A 12597-nucleotide genomic window follows, 5' to 3' on the forward strand; every position below is an offset into this window, starting at 1 on the left:
TTGACAGTAGCCGAAGTTCAACAAGGACTTCAAAAGCGTAATGCAAATTAATCATTAGGACCAGATAACCTGCACCCCAAGGTACTTAAAGAACTCAGCCAGGTTATAGCGAGACCATTATTCCTCATTTTCAAGGACTCCATAATGACTGGTAAGGTACCAAGTGACTAGTGGAAAGCTACAGTAGTGCCAATATTCAAAAAAGGTTCAAGATGTCAACCTGGGAACTATAGACTAATAGTTAATAGACAATAGTCAGTCTAACATCAATAGTATGCAAACTATTTGAGGGGATGATAAAGGACTATTTAGTGGATTTTGTTCATGGCAATGGTATAATAAATGATAATCAGCACGGATTTAGGAAGGACCGTTCTTGTCAGACCAACCTACTAACATTCTACGAAGAGGTGAGTAGAGATCTGGATAGAGGGAAGCCAGCGGATGTGGTATATCTGGATTTTGCCAAAGCGTTTGACACTTTTGACGCTTAGCACACAAGCTGAGATCTATGGGCATAGATGAAATGGTGTGTACATGGATAGGGAACTGGCTACAGGAACGTGTCAGTAGAGTATTGATAAATGGCTCTTTTTCAGATTGGTCTATGCTTGAGAGTGGCGTGCCCCAGGGTTCTGTGCTGGGCCCCATACTGTTTAATCTGTTTATTAATGATATCGGGGAAGATGTTAATAGCCCTGTTTCTGTGTTTGTTGATGATACTAAAATTTGGAGGGTAATAGACATGGACTTAGGCATTGTAACATTACAGGACGACCTGGATGTCCTTGAGCTGGAGAGAGTCCAGAGAAGGGCAACTAAACTAATTAAGGGGCTGGAGGACTTAAGCTATGAGACAAGGTTACTAAATTTAAACTTGTTCACGCTAGAAGTGAGGAGATTAAGAGGGGACATGATTTTGATGTAGAAAATATTTAGTGGTGATCAGCAATAAACTTTTTACAGTAAACTCCATAACAAAAACTAGAGGCCACCACCTAAAACTGGTGGAGAAAAGATTTAACCGCAAGGGGCGTAGGGGCTTTTTTCAGTTAGAGCGGTTAAAGTCTGGAACTCGCTGCCACAAGAAGTGGTAGCAGCTGAGGGTACTGAATCATTCAAAAAGCATTTAGATACCTTTCTCAGAGACAGTAACATATAGGGTACAGGTACACTTAAAAACAAGGTCACACAGGGACTCGTGTACACACATACACATGCACAATCACACACAGACACACAAAGGTTGAACTTGATGGACCTGTGTCTTTATTCAACCTCAAATACTATGTAACTATGTAATCTGAATCCCCATGTCTTTCAGTGAAATGCTATCTCTCAGATTACCTAATTGTCCATTATTTACTTGTATTCTTTCCCTATCAGACCAGAAGTGTCAGGCTGACTTTAGCCTCACATATGATGCTGTAGCTCCTCCCTCCCTCTTTGAGCTCTTTGCTGAAAACAGACCCAAACACATTTATATGATAAAGGTAGTGTAATTCAAAAAAGAAAATTCTTTAACTTATTTTTTCACCCTTCTATAGCAGCTCTGTAAGCATCTGTTTTAAGCACCAATCTATTTGTTGAGTACACTACAAATCTTCTAACTGGTCCTTTTTAATTTAGTTACTACAATATATTCTGCTGTCATTATAAATATTTAGCATAAAAATAAGCAGGAATTATTGTTATCATAATTACATATTCTCTGTTCTTGAAAAATTAACTGACATTTTGCTTTCTACTTAATGAACAGAGCAGGCTAATTATTTCTTCGGTTTATGAATAATGAGATTCTTGTTCATTAAGTCGCAGGTAATCTTATTGATGATTTCACTTTATCATGTTTTACTAAATGTAGAGTGTTTTTCCCCATAAATATTTTAGCAGTTTTGAAAGGAAAAAAATATATCTAAAAAAAAGGATGCATTAACGAGCTTTTTGAATTGTAAAACACCTAATTTTCTGGTACAAAACGGTAGCATTTAAATGTATTTAGACATTTCAAGTTATAAAATGCATTTTTTTTGTGAATTACATCCATAAACGTAATATATAAAAGTGAATATATGGTATAGAAATCTATAAAAGTGAATATACGATATAGAAATATATATATATATATTTATATATTGAATTTCGTTCCTAAGGTCTCATGACCAAGAATAATTGTAACTTTTTAGTTGTTTAGGGCAAAAGTGAAGCATTGCGATATTATTGCTGTAGTTTGGCATCTTGTGACTTGTGATGTCACTTTCAGAGGTGTAGGAATCAATTAGGAATGTTTGCTTTCAATTGGCAGCAGCCCAGAGCATGTAAAGAACTTTCTTTGCACATGCTAAGTTTAGATTACAATTTAGCCCAAATGTAGCATCATAAAAGAGTTCAGATTATCTACATATAGTAAAAATCTGCATGTTCATCTGACCGGTCATATCAAGAAATTAGTTCCATTGCCTATAAGATTACCATAACAAAGGGCACGGGTTTGGCTAAGAACTACCCATTCTGACAAGTGCTCTTCATACTGAGTTTACCGGTTTCAGATGTATCAGAAGATTATAGAAGAAAGAGTTCCGAGAATCATTTATTTGTAACTTCCAGAACTATATTATCAGTTTGGTTTATTTAAATTGTTTCTAGTCTTTTTTGCTTCCTGAGGTGAAAATTTAAAAAAAAAAAACCCAGAAAAGTGTGAACAGGTCCGGAAGCAGGAAGCACTTTCTACTTCAGTTATCATAGAGCAGATTAATGAATGGACATTCCTTGTTCTGCTCCTGTTCTCCATCCTGAATGCATTTTCCATGATCCCGGGCCCCCCAGAGGAGTGTGAGAGCATCTAGCAGCTCTAATGCCGTGCAAATACTTTCGAGGGAACCGGTTAAAAATAGACCCAATGAGAACCCATTATAAAAAGACCCCTGTGTCTGTGCCCATCCATCTCTTCTATATCTCCCTGATAGAGAGAAGCACAAAAATAATTAAGTTACATGAAGGGATAAAAACTGCAGAGTTCTCACACGGGTATCCAGATATACATTTGTGCACATGCACTTGGTGCTTTGGTTACTTTTTTTCTTTTTTACAGAAAATTGGCAATATATTTATGGCAAGTCAGACTCAGCACTTACCTCTGTATGTATGCAGACTCTCTCACTGCACCTTCAGGTACTAACTAATCACATCAGTGTCGAGACTTTAGGGTAGCCATCAGGAGGGGATTATTCTTCTGGTATAGCGAAGTAGGGATGCAGGATGCAGCAGCATCCTGAGTGGCAGGTTTGTAAAACAGTGCGCCTACTGCACAATGTTTGCAGTTAGCTGTCTGCTGCCCTTGGTCCCCTTTATTGATGCAGAGCAGACTAGCGGGTGGCTCATGCCATGCAAAGTCAGCCACTCCTCAGCTGTCTGATGTGAAGTCAAGCCCAGATGAATCAGGTGGGCTTAACTTCGCATCACACAGTACATGAGCACCGGGCTGCCCGGGGCATGAGCCCCTGCTGGTCTGCTCTGCTCTACTGAGTAAACACAATTAGTTGTCTCTCTGAATATCTTTCCCCACATGATACCCTGTGTTTAGCACATCCTGTACTTTGTGATTTGAAGTGAAGCCCAGCTGAATCAGCTGGAGTTCAATCCACATTACATGTTACACAAGTGTCTGGCTACCTGGCGCATGAGCGGTCAGCTGCTCTGATCTGTATCAATAAAGGGGACCAGGGGCAGCAGACAGCCTACTGCAAACATTGTGCAGTAACCGCAATTTTTAACAAACATGCTGCTCTGGCCACCAACCCACACAATCGCATTCCTGTGCCAGTGCCTAGGGCAGTTGGGTAAAATAAAACTCAAAACAGGAAACTATCCTTTTTCATGTGTGGTGGACTGCATTTAAAAGTATTCTGCACATAATCTTCTTCCTTTCAGTGGATCCCTTTGTAGGCGTCCACATGGACACTTCCTATTGGCTTGCCAGTGGCAGGGTCCTCTAAAGACTGCAGTGGCTGATGATGTCAAGAACAGGGGACTTCTGTACTACAGTGATGGATACGGTTGTAGCTTCCAGAAGCGTCAGTAGCTAGGAACATAGACAGCAGACTTGGGTGAGTATAGAAAAGGCTTTTTTAATGTATTTTATTATGAACTAATGGGCAAATAGTTGAGAGAAGGTTGGGAGGGTGTTGTAGAAGTGCTTTGTCAGAAGTATTAAGAGTATAAAACCACAATTATAGGTAAATTAAACTGCTACACTCACTGGTTGAATACATTCAACCACTGAGATTCTGAGTTTCATTCCTGAGATTACATTTAGTTATCATAATGTTTCCGTTCTTTACTCCAGTATTCACAAAACAGAGCTACAGATTTGTTTTAGAAAAAAAATGCATTTTTTCCTTTATTTATGAATTATTAACTTTTGGAAGGAAGGACAAACCAATTACATACAATGATTACAGATAAGAGAAAGGATGGTGATGGGTTTCAGGAGTCTGCATGAATAATGCATTTTGTTATCTTGTGAAGGTGACTGGAGCAGAGTATAGTACATTGAGTAAATCTTATCTCCTAAGTAATGCAAGACCATTATCAAGCACAGTGTCAAAAAATGCAGCTTAAAGAGACCCTGTCACCAACTTAAAAGATTGCAGGTAAAAGCACAGAAAGATCAAGTATTTTAAAAAATAACTTTTTATTAGAATCATTTTTTAAAATGAACTCTTACAGTGGGGCTACCCCAACAGTTTTGATGTTTGAAAAATAATTTTTATCTTCAAGAATGTAGTGTGCGGCTTTGTCATGAACTATTGTGGTATACAGGAGGAAATGACCCCAGAGTGTCCCCACGAGCTGGAGAGCAGGATAGCGGTATTCTGTAGAGTGGCTTCAAATGGTGGTGAGTTGCCTATACTATGGTACACATATATTTTATTATCTTTTTAAGATCTTTTATAGGTATGGTTTGAAATGTTCCAGAATGTGTTTCTACTTTGTTTTCCAGCATAAGATGGGTTTTTTCTTGGAAAGCTATGTAATTAGCATTGGCAATTTACATTTTTATGGGCACATTGTTATTATTAGTAACATTTAGGGGTATATTTATTGTGCAGCGAATGATCAGTACTTTCCCATCCCACACATTCAGAGGACATTTGATACCTTACACATAAGCATTTTAAGCTAAAATCCTAATTTGCATATGCCAACATTAAAATTGTAAAATAAAAATATCAGAACTGTAAGCTATGACCATTAACATATACACCCTCAACTGGCTATAAACGCACTCTCACCCACAAATGCTTAGAAGTAGGCTAAGTTATCTGCTTGCCAAACATGTGGGTCATGGCAAAAAAAAGTGTGTGTAGGAAATAAAGTGGGTGTCACTTCACAGCAAATGGCTTGAAGTGCCAGCCCTTTACCCTTATGATTTGCTATTTTTCAAACAAAATATGGCCTGGGAAATCACTGGGAAATATTATTATGAGCAAAAATTATGTGCCTTAGTTGGTGCCAGGGGGCATAAAGCAAGCCCCATTGTTGGTGTCAGTGAATGTTAAAATAAGTCCCATTGTTTCTGACAGCAGAATATGAAATAAGTCACATCGTTGGTGTCAGTGGGAGAAATATAAGCCCCATCTTTGGTATCAGTGAGATGAGAGACACAAAAGATTGATATAGAAGTAGTTAGTTACTGCTCCAGGTGAGCCAACACTTGCCCACAGCAAACCACCAGATACATACCTAGCTTGTCATTGTACATTCCATGCAAAAGATAGATAACAGTATCAACTGGTGTCCATTACATAAATCCTTTATTTGAGAGGTATAACATAATACTGCATAGTAGATAATACTTCACGCTGATTGCTGCTGAGTAAGTGCTTCCTGAGACTCTGTTTCTTAATGAGACTCTGTTACTGAGGGAAGGGGAGAAAAGTGCAGCTGGTATAAGTGCAGGGACCTTAAAGTACCTACACATATACCTGCAGCATCCTTTTAAATCCATCATGGCCAATGCGGGGCCTTTCTGGCAGTCAAAGCTCAGCTACTTCTATGTAAGCTGGAGAGAAGGGCTGTTCATGGGTGCAACAATTTTTTTGAAAAACAAAATTTCCAACTTGAAGGAAAAAGGAAGTAGTAATCTACAAATGGACCCCCCCAGTCAAGGAAATCTCTAGTGGTAGCAGTAGGTCCCAGTACAAAAAAAGGATGGGCAAATATAATTTAAGGCTGACATCTGCCCACCTATAGGTACAAATAGTTAAAGAGATTGTGCAAACACTGTGCACAGACTACGCAGATTGCAAGATTTCAGACCAGCTTCAGAGATGTCTCTAACAATCCACCGCCTCATGCTACAGCTCAAACCCTTCATGCCTTAAAAGTCCATACTTCTAGTGTTCCCTAATCATATTCTAACTGGGAACAGCAATAACTTTATTCCCCATCCTAGAAATCCTCCTCTTCTATTTCAAATACCCAGATAACAAAACTAAAAAACATAGAAGAGATACAGTACATGTAGACCATCTTATCCATCTTTTTAATATAAAAATTAACAAAAGTTTCCAACATTCTCGCTCACCACATTACTGTCTCACCACAAGAGAGCCAGTGCAGAAATGTTTTTCCTGTTAATTCTTACCTTTGATAGATATAGTAGGAGCAAAGTAAATACATACAGTATATGTGCAATTCCAAGATTATAAAAAATAAAGAAGCTTGTGCTTAGTACGTTTTGAAAAAGGAATTATCATGTTTGACTAGAGCATACCTTTGAGTTACTGTTGTGCCGCTCCACAGGTTTCCAATGTCATACAGTTCAGCCTTCTGTACTTTGCTGCTCCATGCTGTGTAATTGTTACAATATACTTTACCTGTTAGGATGCATGATAGGGTTATTTTTCACAGAGTTCTTTTGTAATAACTATAACAATAAAGCTGATATTTGAAAAGGCTGCAGGCCAGGAGCTTGCATGCTTCATAAATCTCAAAAAAGTTGGTTGCTAACTGTTATTTCAGATTATGCCTCCCAATAAAACAGCTGTAACACATGGGAAAGTAAATCTGTAAAACAGCTAGAGCTTGTTATTAGAGAACTTTCTACAGCGGAAAAGTGGACATGTTTATAAAGTCTACCCACTATTGATTTCTAGTGATGTAGATCTATGTGTATTGTCTGGGTGTTTTTCATAAGTAAATATCATGGAAAATGGTTGTAAGTTAGTGGCCTTTATCTATTAATTAGTGTACATGGACTGATATGTCAGTTATGGATGTTTCACTATGTTTATTGCTAAGTCTGGACCTTTATCTAAAATAACACTTTCAGCAACAAATGTGCAGGAAACATTCAATCCTGAGAATGAATTTCCACTGATCAGTGCAATTTATCAGATGAGGCAATGGTGTGTGCTCAGTGGCCAGCAGGCATGCTTGGCACATTTTAGTGGGCATGCTTATGTTACCATTGTTTGAAAGAACAATTATCATGTGGTCATATCTTTTCCCCATCTCAGGAGTATGACTATCTTAAAACTTATTGTAAGCTGAGACATGTTTTTTGATCATTTGTTAGTGGATATCAACTTAAAGAACTGAAGGTGGCACTTAAATGCTAGAGTTTTATGTCCTTGCAAACAATGGCAGGGAAGAATCTGTTTGTCTTTCAATGGGTCATATGAGTGCTAGGACCCACCTCGGTGCTGACCTTCCTACATAGCAGATTAAAAGACTAGGGGGTCTATTCACGAAGCTGCCGAAGGATCTAGCCGTAGCTTCGGACGATCCTTCGGCTAGCTTCGGCCACAGGACCCCTTCGGTTCTGTAGAACCGAAGGGGTGCTGTACGGGCTATTCACAATAGCCTGTACAGCTCCCGAACATGGCCGAGCGGCTCAGTCGAGCCGAACGCATATGCATCGGCTCGGCTGAAAGCCGAAGCTGGCCGAGCGGCCGGCCATTGGCCGGCTGACAGCCTGCTTCTGACAGCTAGGCGGAGCCAGCCATGATCTTACGGCTGGCTCCGGCCACTTGCAGAGAGATCAGCGTCCCTGGTTACCTGCTAACCAGGGACACTGATCTCCAAACAGCAAACACTACTGGTGCCCCGGGAGTCTCTAGCATTGTACTAGCATTGTACCCACCCTCTGCTGCAGTTCTCCATCAGGTCCATCAGCAGAGGGCGGGTACAATGCTACTTTACCATTGGCTATTGCAAATTGAAATAGCCAATAGGAATGTAGGAATGCATTCCAATGGGATTTTTTTTTTCTATTCTGACATCGCTCCGTGTCAGAATAAAGAAAAAAAAAAGAAAAAGCAGTGTTTCTCTCCTGGGCGGCCGGGAGCGGGAGGCTCCCAGAGCGCCCGGGAGAGCTTTTTCTTTACAGCAGCAGAGCCGCCGGACAATAGGAAACTATTGGGCGGAGATAGCTGTCACTGAACAGCCGAGCCGAATGCCGCTCACTGCTGTTTAGCATCTATAAGAATAGGCCGAACAGCAGTGAGTAGCCTGCCGGAGGTTCGTCTCAGCCGATCCAGATGTTGGATCGGCTGAGTCAAACTCCTTCTGCACTTCGGGTCGGCCGAACATGCTGAGCATGTTCGGCCGACCCGAAGCCATGTGAAGCAAGCTGATGTACAGCTGAAATCAGCCGTACCAGCCTGAAGTGAATAGCCGGACAGTGTTCGGCTCACTTCACTTGGGGTCGGTTGTTCACTCAGCTGCCCTCGGCAGCTTAGTGAATAGACCCGTAGGTCTGTTCAAAGATAGATTTTTCAAATGTACAATGAGTACTTCTGGCTGTCTGAGGCTCTGGTCATCTCTCTCCAGGAGGCTATGCAAAGCTGTGGAAGGCATGTGATGCATTCTATGTGACAGCATTGGGCCAATCATTGCTTTCACATAGGGTTTCCATATCTATTTTCCTCCGATCCCAATGGAGGATGCAGGAGTGAAAAAAAGCCAAGTATATGCTGCTAGGGAGGACTAAATTAAAGCGATTCCTTTGCTTTGCCCTGTATTTTCCAATTAGATGTTCCCTATAAGTGTCATTCACTAAGATGCCGAAGGCAGCCGAGTGAATAACCGAACCGAAGTGAAGGGAGCCGAACCCCGTTTGATGGTGGGTTTGATGCACTGGAGATTGCTACTGGCTAAGGATTTACAAAAGGCTGCAAGAGGAATTGTACTGTGTAAAAATCTACTCAATCCCTTTAGGGGGAACCTCACAGGAAATATTAATGAATTAGCAAACTCCAAATCTATGAAACATTTATACACGAATTTCAAAACAAAAGCCATATCTTTTTAAACAAATTGTTAAAAAACAAAACAAAACAAAAGCTGCAGGAAACTGATACATGTCCAATACCAAAAATATACTCAAATTTCCTCTGCATATAATTAAGTTTAAAAATCTGAGGAGTTGGACACACACTGCTTATTTCACTGCTGTCTCTAATTTTGTCTGTGCCTAAAAACCATGGGCATGGGGGAGAAGATGAAAACAAGCATTCTCTGGATTTTACTCAAAGCAAGTAAAAGTACTAACAAACTGTATGCATAAGCTCACAAGACATGCCAACCACTATAGATCTGTACTGTTGCAGCCAGGTTTGCTACTAAATACAATTTCAGAATTGTTATTGCTAAAAATGTCTTATACTCATTATAGAATATGTAATGTATATTAACTCCATGATTTATGATAATCTGTAAACCATATTAAGTTTGTATTCTCTGATGTAGTGGGTGTCAGATTTAAAGAATTTTAAAGCTGAACTTCAGGCAGATGTAGATGCAGCTCTGTATTTATTAATGCATCTTTAAATGCGTGTTTTAATAAAATCAGTGTAAATACTTAAATTTGATTTGGTATTATCCTCTTACAATGCTCAGAGGAGCAGCAGAGTTCAGGCTGGAAAAGGGAGAGGCAGCACAAGGAGCTAGATAGTTCAACTGCAGTGCTCATGTGCTACAAAGAGACATGTTAATAGAAAAGAGATGAGCTCATCAGCCTGCTGCATCTACTTGTACGGCCCAGTTACAAGCTGGGGTAGGTAAAAAGGCATGTGTTACTTAAAATAGACCTTTACCCCCTTTGGCTAAAAATCGGATCAGCATGCAAGGCTAGGGAGGACTGACATTTCATCTCAGAGGTGGATCCTTAGCCCGATTGTGGGATGTGAACAGTAATTTTGGTGCCAGTCATTTGAAGGACTTTTTCAATGCTTTTTTACAGAACAGCCAGACTGAGAGAGAGAGAGTATAGGGCTTCAAGCATTCATATCAAAATAGACTCCAGACGCACCAATTCCTTCCAGCTTCCACACTGCAGGAATACTTAACACTGTGTAGTAAAGCAACAACTGAATAGGGGATGTGCATGAGATCTTCACTGGGAGAGACACCAGACTTGTTCTGGAGGTCCATGCCTTCCTATCCTTCCTGGCACCTCCAGCAGTCATAAGGCTTCTCTGGTTCTTCTCTTCAGATAGTTCCAGACCCCACCTGGGTTCACGTGTGACTTCCTCCAGGTTTGAGGCCTAGTCAGCTCCTCCAAACTTGTCTAAGCCTCGGGGCGGACTGCCCTGAGCACATGGCAATTCCTGAGTATTTATGCGCTTCTCCACCTTGCGCCACTGGCCATGGAACTCTTCACAAAGCTACCGTAGGCAGCCGAGTGAATAACCGACCAGAAGTGAAGTGAGCCGAACGCTGTTAAGCTATTCACATCCGGCTTGTATGGCTGATTTCAGCCGTACATCGGCTTGCTTTGGCTGGCCTCGGTTCAGCCAAACATGTTCAGCATGTTCGGCTGAACCGAAGTGCAGAAGGAGATAGATACAGCCGATCCAACATCTCGATCGGCTGAGACGAACCTTCGGCGGACTATACACTGCCGTTCGGCCTATTCTCATAGGGGCTACTCTGCTCGGTACCCCCGTGGTACCAAGCAGAAAAGAAATTCAGTGCAGAAAAAAAGTAGAAAAAAAAAACAAAAGTTAAAAAAAATGTTTACAAAGGTGAATAAATGATAACTCCTAAAAAACAATAAAATATTTTTTTTAAAAAGATCATTGAAAAAAACAAACACACAATAACGTTTATTGAAAAACAAAAAAAAGCAATAAAGATCATTGAAGAAAGGAAAAGAAAAAAAAGATTATTGAATAGAGAAAAAAACAGATTAAAAAAAAAGAAAGAAACAAATGGGCGGTGCTAGCAGTGACAATTGTTTCCTATTAGAGTCTTCAAACAGGTCCCGGCCAACAAAAAAAAACTTGGCGGAGCCGGCCGTGATCTCACGGCTGGCTCCGACCAGTTGCAATGACAGATCTGGCTCTGCCCAGCTGTTAGTTGCAAAGCTCGCTTCAGGTTTCACTTCGGCTCAGTCGAGCTGAAGCATATGCCTTCGGCTCGGCTGAGCCACTCAGCCAACTTCAGGAGCTGTATGGGCTATAGTGAATAGCCCGTACAGCAGACCTTCGGTTCTACTGAACCGAAAGGCTCAGGCAGCGGAAGCTAGCCGAAGGATCAGCCGGAGCTACAGACACTCCTAATATTCCCCTATTAGCTAGCCCACTCTGTTCCAGGGTCACACCCCACTTCAGACAGGTGCAATCAATAGCAGAACATCTAAAATCAACCAAATGATACCAAACTACAAATCAGCCAGACTGATTACAGTGGCAGCACCACTAAATTTAGGTAGCCACTCCACTTAAGGTGGAAGGGGCTACAGTTACTTACATTAGTTGCATTAAAAAATAGGTGTTAATGATATAGGGATGAACACAGAGCTGCATTAATTTGTGTTTTTCATATCTGGAGTGTAGCTTTAAGAAAATCTTCAATTTTGATAAGACCAACTGCCACCATGTTAGGAATACCTTGTCAAATATTGAGATTGTGAGGGTGATTTACTAAAGGAGAATGTTCATTTAAAAACAAGAGTGAAGATTCACTTCAAGTATCCAATAATATGCAGATTAAATCAATCAATAGGTTTTGGTTTTCACATGACTAGGTTATTGAAGTGAATTTTTGCTCTTTTTTTGAGTGAACTTTCACAACTTCATTAGTATATCAGCCAAGGTGTATAAGCATAATAATATTCTAATTTACTTTACCAACCAGAACAGATTTTTCTCCATCTAACATGTGGCCCTTGAGCTTATTATTTTTACTATACTAGTTCAATCTACATATACAGGGTAACTGATTGCCCCAAACCACAACATGCTGTTTTTTTCACTATGCTAAACTTTTAAAAAGTAAAAAAATATTTACCATGGGCTAATGACTATACACTATTACTGTTTGCACTATGTCATGAAATAGATTTCTTTTGCATGTTGTAATAGTTTGCCCAGCACCCTTCTGACATTATCTTGCAAAAAGAGGAAATGCATGTTAGAAAAACTTCCATAATGAATGTATATCACAAATTGTTCTTGGGCTAGACTTGTTTTGCTTCAAGAGGATGGCGATCGATGGAAGTATGAATATTCTACTGTGGGCTGTTCATTTCACAAACCATTATGGCATATATACAAAGTACTGTATATGCTCTTATACTGTATATAT

The sequence above is a fragment of the Nanorana parkeri genome, unplaced genomic scaffold (assembly GCF_000935625.1).
Source record: "Nanorana parkeri isolate BGI_ZX_2015 unplaced genomic scaffold, ASM93562v1 scaffold124, whole genome shotgun sequence".
In the NCBI taxonomy this organism is placed as follows: Eukaryota; Metazoa; Chordata; class Amphibia; order Anura; family Dicroglossidae; genus Nanorana; species Nanorana parkeri.